The sequence below is a fragment of the Carcharodon carcharias genome, chromosome 10, assembly GCF_017639515.1.
Source record: "Carcharodon carcharias isolate sCarCar2 chromosome 10, sCarCar2.pri, whole genome shotgun sequence".
In the NCBI taxonomy this organism is placed as follows: domain Eukaryota; kingdom Metazoa; phylum Chordata; class Chondrichthyes; order Lamniformes; family Lamnidae; genus Carcharodon; species Carcharodon carcharias.
The window spans coordinates 117,628,285-117,643,572 of NC_054476.1; the positions used below are offsets into that span (position 1 = coordinate 117,628,285).

At 40.4% G+C, this 15,288-nt stretch overlaps 1 protein-coding gene across 3 annotated transcripts in view; it reads left to right on the forward strand.

Moving 5' to 3' along the window:
- LOC121282947 (rhomboid domain-containing protein 2-like) overlaps nucleotides 1-15,288 on the forward strand; it is a 58,727-nt gene that overhangs the window by 23,251 nt on the left and 20,188 nt on the right. The gene's annotated exons all lie outside the window — the stretch shown is intronic.

Genomic DNA, 15,288 nt, shown 5'->3' on the forward strand with positions numbered 1-15,288 from the left:
CAATAAGCACACATGTCCTCCAAACCAGTTATCTAGTGAATTTCCTAAAAGGTCTCAGACACCAACTTCTGTGAAAAGCCACTAATTCAAAATGGTTTGATGTGATTGTACCCATTAACCTGGGTTGGCTGTGGCATTCTTCAGCATGTTTATAACTATTGCTTTTGCAAAGAATGAATCCAACCGTAAAATCCTCTTGCCTTGAAGTGTTATTTTACATGTTACAGTATTGGTATCCTTTCTTTAAATGTTAGATCTAACCAAACAGCAAGAATGCAGTTACCACTGTTAATCAATCTAACACAAAATCAGGGCATCCAATGAAAGATTAAGATTTTTTTGCATTAAATAGTATTACAATGAGATCAGTATGTATCCAAGTCTTGTGCCAATAGAAACCCATGTAGTTTCCAATCTCAGCCATACTACTTATTAAGGTGCCAATCAAAGGCCAACAGGCTCCCATTAAAGAGCAAAGAAACAAAGGGAAAACATTTAGGCCAGCCTGATAGAAACGTTTTCTCGGCTACCGAATACAAGTGAATCAAGGGCAATTAGGGTTGGGCAATAAATGCTGGCCTAGCCAGTGACACCCACATCCCGTGAATGAATAAGAAAAAATAGTACAGTGCAAATGTTGTCTAACTTAATGGAAAGGCTTTGTATGAAACTCACACTAAGCTCAGTGTGTTTTTGGCTTTGCTTTATTCAGGCCCAATGTTTTCTGCTGATTTTAAGTTGGTGTTTGGCTGCTTTATTGTATCACTGTCTTGCTCTTTCATGTCCAGTTGCTTTCTTTGTTCTTTTCTCAATGCCTCTACTAATAAACTGTCAGGATATGAATCATTTAAGCAGCTGTCAAGTTGTGAATTTTTTTTTAAATTGTAAATGCATTCATGCAAAGTGACTTTCGAGATTGTATTGGTTAAACTGACAAATTCTCATGTAAAATAATTGAAACAATAGGAAGATTTTACAACACCATTAGAGTTGCTTTATTCAAAACCTTAATTAATATAAAGTTATTTATAAACCAATAGGATTATCAACTTAAAGGAAGGTTTAAACAGAATTAACATTTCGCGTCCGTATGACTCTTCCTTCCTTGTTGCTCTGAAGAAGTCATACGGACTCGAAACGTTAACTCTGTTTCTCTCTCCACAGATGCTGCCAGACCTGCTGGGATTTTCTAGCATTTTCTGTTTTTATTTCAGATTTCCAGCATCCGCAGTATTTTGCTTTCATTTTACTATTTAATGATGTTTGAGTTTCTGCCTCAATAACCACTTGTGCTGAAGCTTTCCATGTTTTAATAACAGTGGGGAATAAAACACTTGTGACACATTTACCCTAATGACACACTGGGGCCTATGCCTCTTTTCCAACCAATGAAAACAGTCCATAAGAAATACGAGCTGAAGTGGGCCATTTTGATCTTATAGCCTGGTCTGCCACTCATCAAGATAATGACTGATAATCTACCTCGACTTCCCCTTCCCGCATTCTCCCAAATGTCCTAGTACCCAAAATTCTATCAACCTCTATGCTGAATATACTCCATAGCTGAGTATCCACAGCTTTCCAAGGTAGAGAATTCCAAAGATTTGCAACCATTTGAGTGAAGAAATTTCTGCTCATTTCAGTCCTAAATTGCTGATTCCACGCCCTCCCCTCCAACCATATTTTGAGACTGTTCCTGTGTTCTAGATTGCCCAGCCAGGGGAACCATTTTCTCAGCATCCACCCTGCCAAGCCCCTTAAGAAAGTTACATGCTTCACCAGATCACCTTGCATTCTTCTAAACCCCGGGTAATATAGGGCAGAATTTTGCCCTTGGCAGGTGGGCTTGACCGACTTGGCAGCGGGCAGGCAGCCAATCGCCGCCACTGAAACGGGCCCCACCACAATTTTAAGTGGGCAGGCCAATTAAGGCCCACCCAGTGACACACTATGTGCTTCCTGTGCAGGCGGGGCGGGACGGTGGGGGGGGGGGCGGGGGTGGGTGGGAGGGATTCCCCAACTGCCAGAGTGCGTACTTTTGCGCATGCACGCGAAAGAGCGCACATCTCCCTGAGGCAAAATGCTGCCTCGGAGATCGCTGAAAACCAGTGACGTTTTAAAAACAGAAAAATGAAAAAATCATTTACTTAATTTGGTAATGATGATGTGAAAATGTCACACAAGATGGGACATATTAATGAAATACGCAAAAACTTTATAACAATTTTTAAATTCTGATATCAAACCTCATTCCGCCACTGGATAAGGCCTGTAAAAAAAAAAAAAATCACTTACCCGCCTGCCCATTGGGCTCTTGCACCATCCCAAAGTTCGCAGGGACCCCTCAAAATTCTGGTCCATTGGAGGGTTAATGGCCTTAACAAGGCCTTTAATTAATGGCAGGCACGTGTCCCACTGCATAGTGCACCCGATGATCAAAATGTCGCGATGCCGTGGGCTGACATCGGAATGCTCATGCGACGTTTTAAGCACTGGCGTGCGGACTCCGCCACCTGTACACCAGCCAGAAGATTCTGCCCATTTGCTTTGCCTACTCAATCTCTCTTCAAAGGACCAAATCCTCATCCTTGAGTAAGGACAGCAAAACTGCACATGATACTTCAGGTTTGGCCTCACCAATGTTTGTAAAACTGTAGTAAGACTTCCTTACTCTTATACTTCAAACCCTTTGTAACAAGGGATTGAAGTATAAGAGTAAGGAAACCTTACTACAGTTTTACAGACGTTGGTAACAAAAGCTAACAGCTAACATATCTTGTGCCTTACTAATTGCTTGCTGTACCTGCATGTTAACTTTCTGTGCTTCATCTACAAGGACACCCAGGTCCCTTTGAATCTGTCCTTTGATCTGTCAACATTCAAAAAATACTCTGCTTTTTTATTTACACTTTGGGCCAGATTTTCCAGTCGTTCCAGCTGCGGGCATTGTTGCATTTGGGATGGGAATATTTGGAGAGTGACCAAAAATGATGTTTGGCCACGCTGCAAATTTTCCCACCCTGCTTGTGACAATGCCCACCACTAACTGGACTGGAAAATCCCAGCCTTTAACTGCACACTTTGCCATATTGTATTTAATCTACCATGTTTTTGCCCATTCGCCCAACCTAGCTGTATCCTTTGCAACCTTTTTGCTTCCTCCTCACCATTTACTTTCCTACCTAACTTTGTAACTGTGGGCAAACTTGGATATGTTCTACTCAGTCCTCTCATCTACATCATTAATAGAGATTGTAAATAGCTGGGGCTCAAATACTTACCCTTAGTTACAGACTTCCAGCTCGAAAATGTCCCTATTCCTGCTGTCTGTTTTCTGTCCGTAAACCAAGTTTCAATCCACAATCCAATCTATAGTATGCCCCATCCCATGAGTTTTTTTTTGTGCAATGTCTCTTGTGTGGCACCTTTTTGAATGCTTTTTGAAAATCCAGCCACACTACATCCACTGGTTCCCCTTTATCCACCTTATTAGCTACATAAGCCCTAACAGATTCATCCAACACAATTTCCCTTTCATAAGTCTGTGTTGACTCTGCTAAACATATGATGATTTTCTAAGTGCCCTGTTACCATGGTCTTCATGATAGATTCTAGCATTTTGCCGACTACTGTATGTTTGTTAGACTAAATGGCCGATAGTTTTCTCTTTCTCCTTTCTTATGTTTGCTATTTTCCGGTCATTGGAAACAGTTCTAGAGTCTCTTCAGCTATCTCTTTTAAAGCGCTCTGGTGCAGGGTTTTGTCGCACTTAGCCCCATTCATTTGTCCAGTGCTATTTCTTAACTTAAACTGATTTCAAGTGTTGCTGAAAAAAGAAACATATTGAAGCTTTTCATCTCACACTTCTCTGGATACTTTGCAAGAATACCAACATAAAGGCGAAAATAACAATTTATACTGTATGGGAAGAGAGTGGGCTCTGATTGGTAGAGGCATTGCCATGGAGAATGCACCAGTGATGATTGTTTGAAATTTAAACCAGACAACTTGACGCTAATCAGTCAAGGCATTGAGGAATGAGTCAGTGAACGGCTGTCACTTATTTTGTTCAGCTGAAACAGGTGCAATGTGTGTACATGTTCTTTCTGTCTGCAAAGAACAGGGCCCTGTGTTTTAATAAATATAGCTTTCTGTATACACAAATGGGCCACACTGTGAACCCAACTGACACATTAAATTGGTTGTCAGCATAATTCTTAGTACACTGAGGATTACTTAGCAAATGTCCCATTGTGGAGTCAGATCTAATGTTGGACACTGTTTTGAGTTTTGCAGGCATGGTCTGGCTGGGTATGGCCTGTACCTTGCCAGTTGCGAACGGCGGTAGGGACATGCTGTTTGATATGATCTTCCTGTTTTTGGGACATAATGGCCTCAAAAAATCCTTCGACATATCTCGGTTTTCAGGAATGCTCAAGTTCTGTACTATGAATCGAATATTTGTGTACTGATTTCTTTGTATACTGATTTTTTTTGAGTTCCTGATTCTTGTTAGACCCTTCATTCTCTGTTATTTGTGGAATTTTTTTGTGTCTTTAACCATGAATATGATTACAAAGCATGTGTTTAATGTCTCTGTTATTTCCTTTGTTACGGAGAGAAGGGGGATAAATTTAAATAGCACTAATTTCTCCTCTCACCGCCCATCCATAAACAGAAAGGTAATTTTGATTTCCCCCTTTATAAGTTGTGGCATGTTTCCCAACCCCTCAGTTTTGGTGTGATCGATTTTATATTAATAACTCCACAGCAAACTAGAAATAGGGTGAACCCAAAGGGTTAATTTATTTGTACACAATGTTGCCTCCTTTGCATTCATATAGTAAAAGAGGAATAGAGAAAGGAAAGATTCACAGTGCAGAGACCACAGAGAAAACAAATATTGTATCATGTGGGTTCCAGAGTTCAGAATCAAAACGCATTGAAGTATTCCTCATGGAGGTCAGTGAGCTGAAAACCGATGCTGGTTAATTCACTTTTCCGGTGGTGGTGACTTCACACAATGAGATAGGCATGCAGAGGTGACTCAGTCTTGTAGGCAAAGGTACAGACTTTCCAAAAGAATCAGTGTAAATGAGGGCCAGGTGTCAGCCTGGGCCAGAGACCCTTGCCTGTGATGCTGCTAGTTAGATGGTAAAACAGCAGACTGATTTTGCAGCTCCACAAGGCAATATTATTAGTTCCACAAGCAAGAGATCCAAGTCACATGACTCCCACCTCTCCACTCTGGCTTTGACCAGGGATGTGTATCCTTCGTCTAGGCCCTCGAGATTGTTGAATGTCTCAACCATTAAGAATTGAAAGGAAGATCGCAGGGTCCTTTGCCTTAGCCGATGACCAGACTACTATTGGCTAGCCGGGGTTATGAAATACAAATGGCCTTTGCATAGTTCCTTTGAATTTGAACTTTGCAGCCCACAATGTGTTGTTAGTGGCTCTTCAGAGATAATGATTTTCCCTGATACTGCCAGGTAATTTATTTTATTCGAGGATCACAGGTAGACATAGATTCAGCCATCTTAGATCTTTGTCCTAGTTTGAAATTGTTAGAGATAGCATATCACTATATAATTTTAAAAAAACAGGGTGAGGTCTTAGTCCCTCACATCCTTAATCCCTATTATAATTTCACTTGTCTCTGCCTCTAATGGGTCTACATTACTTTCACTAATCTCATCCTTTTTCTGAATCTTTTCATGGGATGGGAGCGTTGCTGGTAAGGCCAGCTTTTGTTGCCCATCTCTAAATGCCGTTGAAAAGGTGATGGTTAGCTGCTGCCTTGAACCACCGTAGTCTATCTAGTGCAGATACACACCCATTGGTGTTAGGGAGGGAGTTCCAAAATTTTAACCCAGCCACAATGAAGGAACAGCAATACAGTTCTAGGTCAGGAAGGTCTGAGGCTTGGTGGGGGGATAGGAGGTGAACTTGCAGATGGTGATGTTTCTATGTTTCTGCTGCCTTTTTAGATGGTAAAGGTCATGGGTTTCAAAGGCTCTGTAGAAGAAGCCTTGGTAAGTTGTTGCAGTGCATCCTGTATATGGTAAACACTGGCTCTCTGTGCATTGGTGGTGGAGGGAGTAAATGTTGAGGTTTGTAGATAGGTGTCCAATCAAGCGGGCTGCTTTGCCTTGGATGGGTGCCGCGCTTCTTGAGTGTTGTTGGAACTGCACTCATCCAGGCAAGCATAGAGAATTCCATCACGCTCCTGACTTGTGCCTTGTAGATGGTGGACTGGCACCAGGGAGTTAGGAGATGGGTAACTTGCTGCGGAATTCCCAGCCTCTGACCTGCTTTTGTAGCTGCGGTATTTGTATGGCTAATCCAGTTCAGTTTCTGGTCTATGGTAACCCCCAGGATGTTGATAGTAGGGAATTCAGTGTGGTAATGCCATTGAATGTCAAGGAAAGATGGTTAGATTCTCTCTTGTTGGAGATGATCATTGCCTGGCACTTGTGTGGTGTGAACATCACTTGCCACTTATCAACCCAAGCATGAATGTTTTCTTGGTCTTGCTGCATATGGACAAGGACTGCTTCAGTATTTGAGGAGTTGTGAATAGTACTGAACACTTGCGCAATCATTAGTGAACATCCCAACTTCTGACTTTATGATGGAGGGAAGATCATTGATGAAGCAGCTGAAGATGGTTGGGCCTGGGACACTACCCTGAGGAACTCCTGCAGCGATGTTCTGGGGCTGAGATGTTTGTCCTCCAACAGCCACAACCATCTTCCTTTTATACTAGGTATGACTCCAGCCAGTGGAGAGTTTCTCCTGATTCCTATTGACTTCAATTTCGCCAGGGCTCCTTGATATCACAGTTGGTTAAATGTTGCCTTGATGTCAAGGGCAGTCATTCTCACCTCCTCTCTTAAATTCAGCTGTTTGTCCTTGCTTGGACCAAGGCTGTAATGAGGTCAGGAGTGGCCCTGGCAGAACCCAAACTGAGCATCAGTGAGCAGGTTATCACTTTTTAAGTGCTGCTTGATAGCACTGTCAACAACACCTTCCAACACTTTGCTGATGATCGAAGATAGATCAGGATCCAGAGATGTAGATATATGACAATACTTGACATATACAGATTGGATTTGTCGTCCTTTATCTGGACTGAACATACCTGGACAATTTTCCACATTGTCAGGTAGATACCAGTATTGTGTCTGTATTGGAATAGCTTAGAAACCTAAGTCATAGAAACATAGGAGTAGGTCATCTGGCCCGTCGAGCCTGCTCCACTAGCTTATGGACAGGGCTAGCTTGACTAGGGATGTGTCCAGTTCTGGAGCACAAATCCTTAGTACTCTTTCAATTGTTGTCTGAGTCCATAGCTTATGCAGTATCCTATTTGTATACCTATAGAAAAGTTTACAATTTGCTTTTATGTCTCTCGCTATTCTCTTCTCGTTTTCCTAATCAGTTTCATAGTTCTCCTATACTGTCAAGATATAATGTCTATAATGTTATTGGAAATTATTTTAAAATAAGAGTTCTAGTGGTGTCTGTGTCTATTTGTGTGCGTCTTAATTGCATTAAAGTCAGCTGGTCTAGAGGCTTTAATGTATAGAAGAGAAGTAAGTTTGAAATATTATTTAGGTAAACATAGGGAAGTTAGAAGGTGAAGTGTAAAGGGGGCAATTTGCATTTTTAAATAAGCCATTCAAAAGAATGGGTGAAATATTACACCTAGCCAGAAGAAGCCAAACAATGTGTTTATTTTTTTCAAAACTTACTAATAAAATTGGTGATATGAAAGGGTTTTATTGTTAGAAGAGGTAGAGTTTAAAAAACCTAGTGATACAATGAGAATTTGCATTCAGAGGAAAATATGCATAAAGGAAGAGAAGGCTGTTGGTAAAAGGAGAGGGATTCTAAGATCTAAAGCCTCAAGCCACTGTCTGCAAGGACCCAGAGCTGAAAGAAACTCATTTTGAATACAATTGTCCAGAGTGTGTCTTGCCAGGGGTCTGTTTAAATCCATTTGTTTTACTATTGTCTTAATGGAGGTGTAACTTGGAGTCAGATTAATTAGGGGATTTTTGCAAGTTATTATAGTAATAATTTGTAGATATATGTATGTGTTTACAATCTTTGAATCAATAAATGTTTAATTTAGATTTATAAAAACCTCTTGAGACTTGGTGGTCTTATTATAACTGAAGTCAAAGCCTGCATCTTGAAACATATAAATTGCAAAAAATTGGTTATGACAGTTGTTTCAAGTTTCCCTCTGGGATTTGAACAGCATTTACCACCAGCTGTGTTATAACATAATACTGAATTTTAAAATCCTTGCATTGGCACCACTAGCTCAAAGGAAGAAACTTATAATGTTATCTTTAGCTCCTTGTGTTAGCCATAGTTGGACCCCTTTTTCTGTGGGGTCTTTGTGTCTCAAAAGAATATATATTTGTTGCAATTTATGTATTAATTCTTTAAATGCTAGCCATTGCTTGTCTACCTCCCTATCTTTTAATTCGATTTTCCAATCTACCTTAGCCAACTCGCCATTCGTTCCTACATAGTTTACTTCATTAGTTATTCTCACAAAATTTCTCATCATTGTGAAAACTTTTGTTAGATTTCCAATAACTGTCACTGTTAAGGTTCTTAAAAAGAGCCCAAATTTTCCGAGTCTTTCTTCACGTTTATGACCTCTAGAGTCAGTTATGTACCCTTTCCATGAATTTAATATTGTTCCTACAATGGGATGCTAAAAAGTGAAACTAATGATACCACTTCCTGTTATATTCACTGTCCTTACATGTAAAGTCTAGAATCATTATTCCCTTTTCTGTGGTCTTTTCTACCTGCATTCCGACTCTTTAAAGACCCATATATCTACATATCTGGACCCTGATCTCTATTTCATCTATTCAAAGTATTTCACAGTCTCTTTCCCAAATTTGCTACTTCCATTTGTCAGCATTGACATCTATGTTCCTTGTCAATCTGCCTACCCTTCTTAACCTTTGTGTTCTCCTGTATTCTTCCTTGCAATTTGTTATCCCCTCTAATTTGGTATCATCAGCATACTTCAAGCTCATTGCATTTGTGCCTGTGTCCAAATCTTATAAGTGGAAAATAAATTCACAGCACAGATCCCTACAATAAGCATATCCCATCAATCTGCAAAACCTGTTTACTCCATTTTGCTTCCATTCCTTGGCTGTTTCTCTACATTCAGCTACTTTCTCTCTAATACCATGTGTCTTAATTTTGTCAAAGCACTTTATGTAGCAGGTTATCAATTGATGTTTCAAAATCCATATAAATGACATTCGTTATGTAAAGGAGCTAAATGCTGGATGAAAAAATAACTGAGAGGTATTTGATTAACAGTCTTTGAATATTATCATCATAACTTGAGTGTCAGACACTAGTCCTTAATACCTTGCCAAGGGTGAAAAAGAATTCTCTTATGAGATGCAAACTTACTAGTAATGTTGATTTAATTTATTTTAAAGCTACACTACAGTATATTTGCAAACAACAAGCGCAAAATTAAATAACCCAAGGCACACGATAAATGTAGTGTGAGTAGTAGCAGGTTGTTAATTTTAGGCAAGGATCTCAAGTAACCAATCTATTTCCCTGTTTTTTGACAGCTAAATTAACTCAATGTTTCCAATCTGCTCAAAGTACCTCATCTGTTTTAGTAATCTTGTATAATTTGAATTGGAGCTAAAATTAGCTCATTACAAGATTGGTTCATTTTCCCAGGTTCTCCCTCCTATTAATTCCATAGAAAAATTGTCCATTCATTACCTTGTGTAGGACTTCCTCACTAATTAGTTTGGTTTGCATATTTTTTGAAAAAACAGAATTAGGCAAAAACTATCAAGGGAGTGATATGGTGTAGTGGTGGGAAAGTTCCTGAAATACTGACTTTTATGTTTAAAAAAAAAGGGGTGGCATTGTATGCTATGGTCTTTTTGGAGGAGGACAAGTGAATACTTTAGCTGGCAGACAAGCTGAAATTAATTTTAGAAAATGTTTGGTTCTTTCCATTGCAATTTTCCATTGTTCTTTGCATTCTCTGCTCTAACGCTGAAAGTGGTATGGAGATATTTGCTATGCTCCTTTGGTGGGAGAAATTAATAGCAAGAGGCCACAAAATAGAGCTAAATGATTTTGGAGACAAGTAAGAAAAGAATTTTTTGCACACAGGCTGGTAGAAATCTGGAATTCTCTCCCCACCACCCAACCCCTGCTGGGAGAATTGGAGCTTTCTAGATAGATTTTTGTAGGGTATGTGCATCAAAGGATTAGGGAGCTAAGGCAAATGGAATTGAGGCACAGATCTAATTGAATGGCGGAGTAGGTTTGAGGTGCTAAGTGGCCTACTCCTGCTCTTATGCTTAGTGTGTAGGCAGCACTTTCCAGAGGTTTGGTGACCAGGGAAATCACAGATTTGATTCTTGGTGTCTCCAGAGTTAGCTAATTGTGCCCTGGGTAGTTGTCTCAGTGCTACAATTGACCTCAACATCCCTCAGAGAGTGGAAAAGAATCTAAACAAGAGTTCCGCTCCTGAATTGTTTATTCTGGTGAAGCGGGCCAAATAACATTTTTGGCCTAGGCTCATCTATGAAGAATGGTCACTTGGGTAAGTTACAAGAAATTTGTTAATGTCTCTGTAACTGTACTGCAATGAAGTCAATACTTGCTTTCATCTTATTGAAATAATGAGCTGGAATTTCATCTCCCATTGGAGATGTGAATTGGGTCGCAAAACACTGAACTTAGTGTTTTTGTGTTGCTGGAAAAACAGTTTTCTCCTCTGCCTTCCAACCCCACCCCATTTTTGGGTGGTCTTTGTCCAGGTCAGGAAGGACTTGAGCGCAAAACGCACATGCTTCTCTTCTGGGGTCGGGATCCACATTGTGAGGACCACAGGAAAATTACATTGACTCTCGCATGCTATTTTTTTGTGCTGGTTTGGAAGCCTTAAAAAAGAACACACCTCCTTTGAGAGTTTGTGACCACTGGGAGAAGCCTGCTGGGGAATCAGAAACATTTTTAAAGATAATTGGAAATTGTTTTAACACCTTCAAATGTCACTATTAAATGGTGTCTAGTAATGTAGTAATGTGGTTATGTGTTTTTAATGCAGTGATTCATCATAGGGATCTGCCCTGCAAAGGTAAATTGATTCTTATATTGACCAGCATTGTTCAATTGTTATCATGCATTACGGTACTTTTCTGATTGTCAAAAGTGCCATAATGCATTAAAAATGTAAAAAAATAAGTCCTGTCGGCCTCTGCCATCATGTTTTGTGCTCAGATTTAAGTCAACTGATAGCCCTGGCTGTTTAAAAAAACTTGCTTTTGAAAGTTGAACAGGTTCTCTGCACTTCCCCATAAGTTGACAGGCAGTCAGTGTGACACCATCCTGTGTAGTCAGTTTCAGGCAATGTAGCTGGAAGCTTTTATTAAGACAGCTTATGGAATTATGAATGCTGGGCTGGGTTTCAAAAGCTTTAATAGCTTCAGCTCAGCAGGCGGTCTATTGATCCAAGAATGATTGACACTTTTGAGAAGTTGTAATAACAGATTGTGCCTTTGATGTGATTTCTTTCTTATTTACAAACATAATAGGCATTTCAAGGGTTACAATTAGTTTTTGCACTGGAGTAATTTCTCTCTTTCCAGTATCATTGCTAGTGTGTTTAAATTCTGGGTTTTATTAGATTGTTAAGAGTTTTTTCCCAATGATTTTGAAATGATTCCCATTACTATTCATGGCTCCTGAGGATTGTACATAACGCATTCTGGGTGAGTCGCAGTGAAGGATACATGGGGGGAGGTGGCATGGATAACGAGGGGGGCATGGCAAGGGGAATTGGATGGAGGGGTGAGGTTTAGGGGGCATTTAAATGATGGGAGCTTGGCTGCTATGTTGGAAAACCAAGGCGGGCCAGGCTACACCCACTGTCCTCACAAGTTCCATCGCAGCATGCAAAATGCACTGCAAACCTGACTCCTGTGTGAAAAGACATAAGTCCCGGACAAAGTCACACAGAGTGAGAAACTTGGGTTGGAAGCAATTGTGCTAAACTTAAATAAGTAATTACAAAGGAACAAGGGCAGAATTGGTTGGAGTGGACTGGGAAAGGAGTTTAGCAGAAAAGATGGTTGATGAACAATAACAGACGTTTAAGAAAATAGTTCATAACTCGCAACAAAGATATACCCCGATGATGAAGAAGGACTCTAGGAAAGTGATAAAGCGACCATGGTTAATCAAAGAAATTAAGGATAATATCAAATTGAATCAACAAGCATACGATGTGGCGAAGATTAGTGGTAAACCAAAGGATTAGTAAGGTTTTTAAAACCAACAAAAGATGACCAAAAAAAAAAAAGAGGGAGAAGATAAACATTGAGGGCAAACTAGCAAGTAATATAAAAAACGGACAGTAAGAGTTTTTTTAAATATATTAAAAAGAAGAAAGAGGCAAAAGTGGACATTGGCCCCTTAGAGAATGAGGCTGGGGAAATAATAACGGGGAACCAGGAAATGGCAGAGAAGTTGAATAAATACTTTGCATCGGTCTTCATGGTAGAAGACACTAATTGCATTCCAAAAATTAAATAAATAACCATGGGGAAAAAGTAGGGCGGGCGGAGAAAATAAATACAATAACTATCAGTAGAGAAAAAGTACTAGGGAAACTAATAGGGTTAAAGGCCAATAGCTCTCCTAGATCTGATGGGTTGTATCCTAAGATATTAAAGGAAGTAGTTACAGAGATAGTGGATGTCCTGGTAGTAATCTTCCAAGAGTTCTTAGATTCTGGAAAAGTCCCAGAGGATTGGAAAATTGCCAATATAATACCCTTATTCACAAAAGGAGACAAATGTTAGAGTCTATTATAAAGGATGTAATAGCAGAGCATTTAGAAATACAAAATATAATCAAGCAGAGTCAGCGTGACTTGATGAAGGGGAAATCATGCCTGACAAATTTATTAGAATTCTTTGTGGAGGTAACGAGCAGGATAGATAAAGGGGAACCAGTAGATGTAATATATTTGGATTTCCAAAAAGCGTTTGATAAGGTACCGCACATAAGGCTACTTAATAAGATAAGAGCCCAGGGTGTTGGGGTAGTATATTAGCATGGATAGAGGTTTGGCTTACAAATAGAAGACGGAGAGTTGGGATAAGGGGGTCATTTTCATGATGGCAACCTGTAACTAGTGTAGTGCCACAGGGATCAGTGCAGGGGCCACAATTATTTATAATATATATTAATGACTTGGATGAGGGAAGTAAATGTAATATCGCCAGTTTTGCAGATTACACAAAAATAAGTGGTAAGGCAAGCAGTGAGGATGACAGAGTCTACGGAGGGATACAGACAGGTTAAGTGAGTGGCAAAAATTTGGCAGATGGAATATAATGAAGGAAAATGTAAGGTTATGTACTTTGGCAGGAAGAACAGAGGAGCTGAATATTATTTAAATGGAGAAAGACTGCAGAAAGCTGCAGCACAGAGGGATTTGGGGTCCTCGTGCATGAATCACAAAAAAGCTAGCATACAAGTTCAGCAGGTAATAGGGAAGGCCTTTATTTCAAATTGAATGGAGTTTAAAAATAGGGAAACCTTGCTAATATTATACAAGGCACTATTTAGACAGCACCTAGAATACTGTGAACAGTTTTGGTCCCCTTATCTAAGGAAAGATATACTGGCATTGGAGGCAGTCCAGAGAAGGTTCACTAGGTTGATCCTGAGTATGCAGGGATTTTCTTATGGGGAGAGGTTGAATAGGTTGGGCTTGTATTCATTGGAGTTTAGAAGAATGAGAGGCGACCTTATTGAATCGTAAAAGATTCTTAAGGGGCTCGACAGGGTAGATGCTGAGAGGTTGTTTCCCCTTGTGGGAGACTCTAGGACCAGAGGGCATAATCTCAGAGTAAGGGATCACATCACCCATTTGAGACAGAGATGAGGGAGAATTTCTTCTACAGAGGGTAATGAATCTGTGGAATTCTTTACCGCAGAGGGCTGTAGAAGCTGGGTCATTAAGTATATTCAAGGCTGAGATAGATGTTTAATCAGTAAGGGAATCAAGGGTTATGGGGGAAAAGGCAGGAAAGTGGAGCTGAGGATTATCAGATCAGCTCTGGTTTCATTGAATGGCAGAGCAGATATGATGGGCCAAATAGCCTACTTCTGCTCCTGCATCTTACGGTCTTATGGGTTGTGTGTGCATTTCAGAAGGCGCATAAGTGCACAGGTCGGGTTTTCCCAAGCCCACGAGAAAGTCCAGCCAATATCTGTCACCACAATAAAGTGCTTGCACAAGGTAAGTTCTCAGTATGCACTATCTCTCGGGTCTCCAGCCACTTTCTCACCAAAATCTTTTTCATTTTTCCCTCGCTTAGCCAATGCACTGAATGACGACTCGTCCTTAGTGACTTCACATTGCATCCAAACTCACCTGCACCCCTTCCTCTGGGCACACTGCACTTATCCATCTGACATCACATGAGGCCTTGGCATCACTGGCCTGACATCACATGCAATGCTATCCTTTTTTAATTGTTTACAAGATATGGACAGTCGCAATGCTGCATACTGCATCTGCATTGATGGGTCACTGCTTTGAACAGTTATAGTCCTTGAAGCCCCCACAATATTTGTAGGAAGAGAACACCAGAGCTTTAGCCCAGCACTGATGAAGGAAATGTGATTTATTTCCAAAACAGAATGGTGTGTGACTTGGAAATGATTGTGATCACCGCATCCTGTCCCTCACTATCCACATCCCCAACCTCAGGACCACTGCCCTTCCAACCTTCAATCACCATACTATCAATATTTCTGTCACCCTGCCCAACAGTCACTTTGTGCAATAATCTCTCTCTCTTACCAAATTCTTTCACTACTCCAGGGTTATCCAAGAAGTTCAGGACAACCACGAACTTACCTCCACCGCATTGATGTCTCTTTTATCCTTACCCCTTGGTGTCAGGTGCTAAGAGTTTGTGGATTCCTTTGCTTTCAAAATTGAGATCTACCTCAACCTCCTGTTAAACTCCATGGAGATGCTATAAGCCTCCCTAACCCCAAAATACTCCAGCTTCTCCCCTGCCATGATTCCTCTGTTTTTGATGTGACTCATCATCTTCTCTTCTAATGCGGGCACTGACCACTCAACTTCGCTTTAGCACAGTGCTTGTAGACATCACCAACTGCTTCGCCCTGGTATGGTCCACTACTTCATCATATCTTCTTCGAATGCCTATTCCC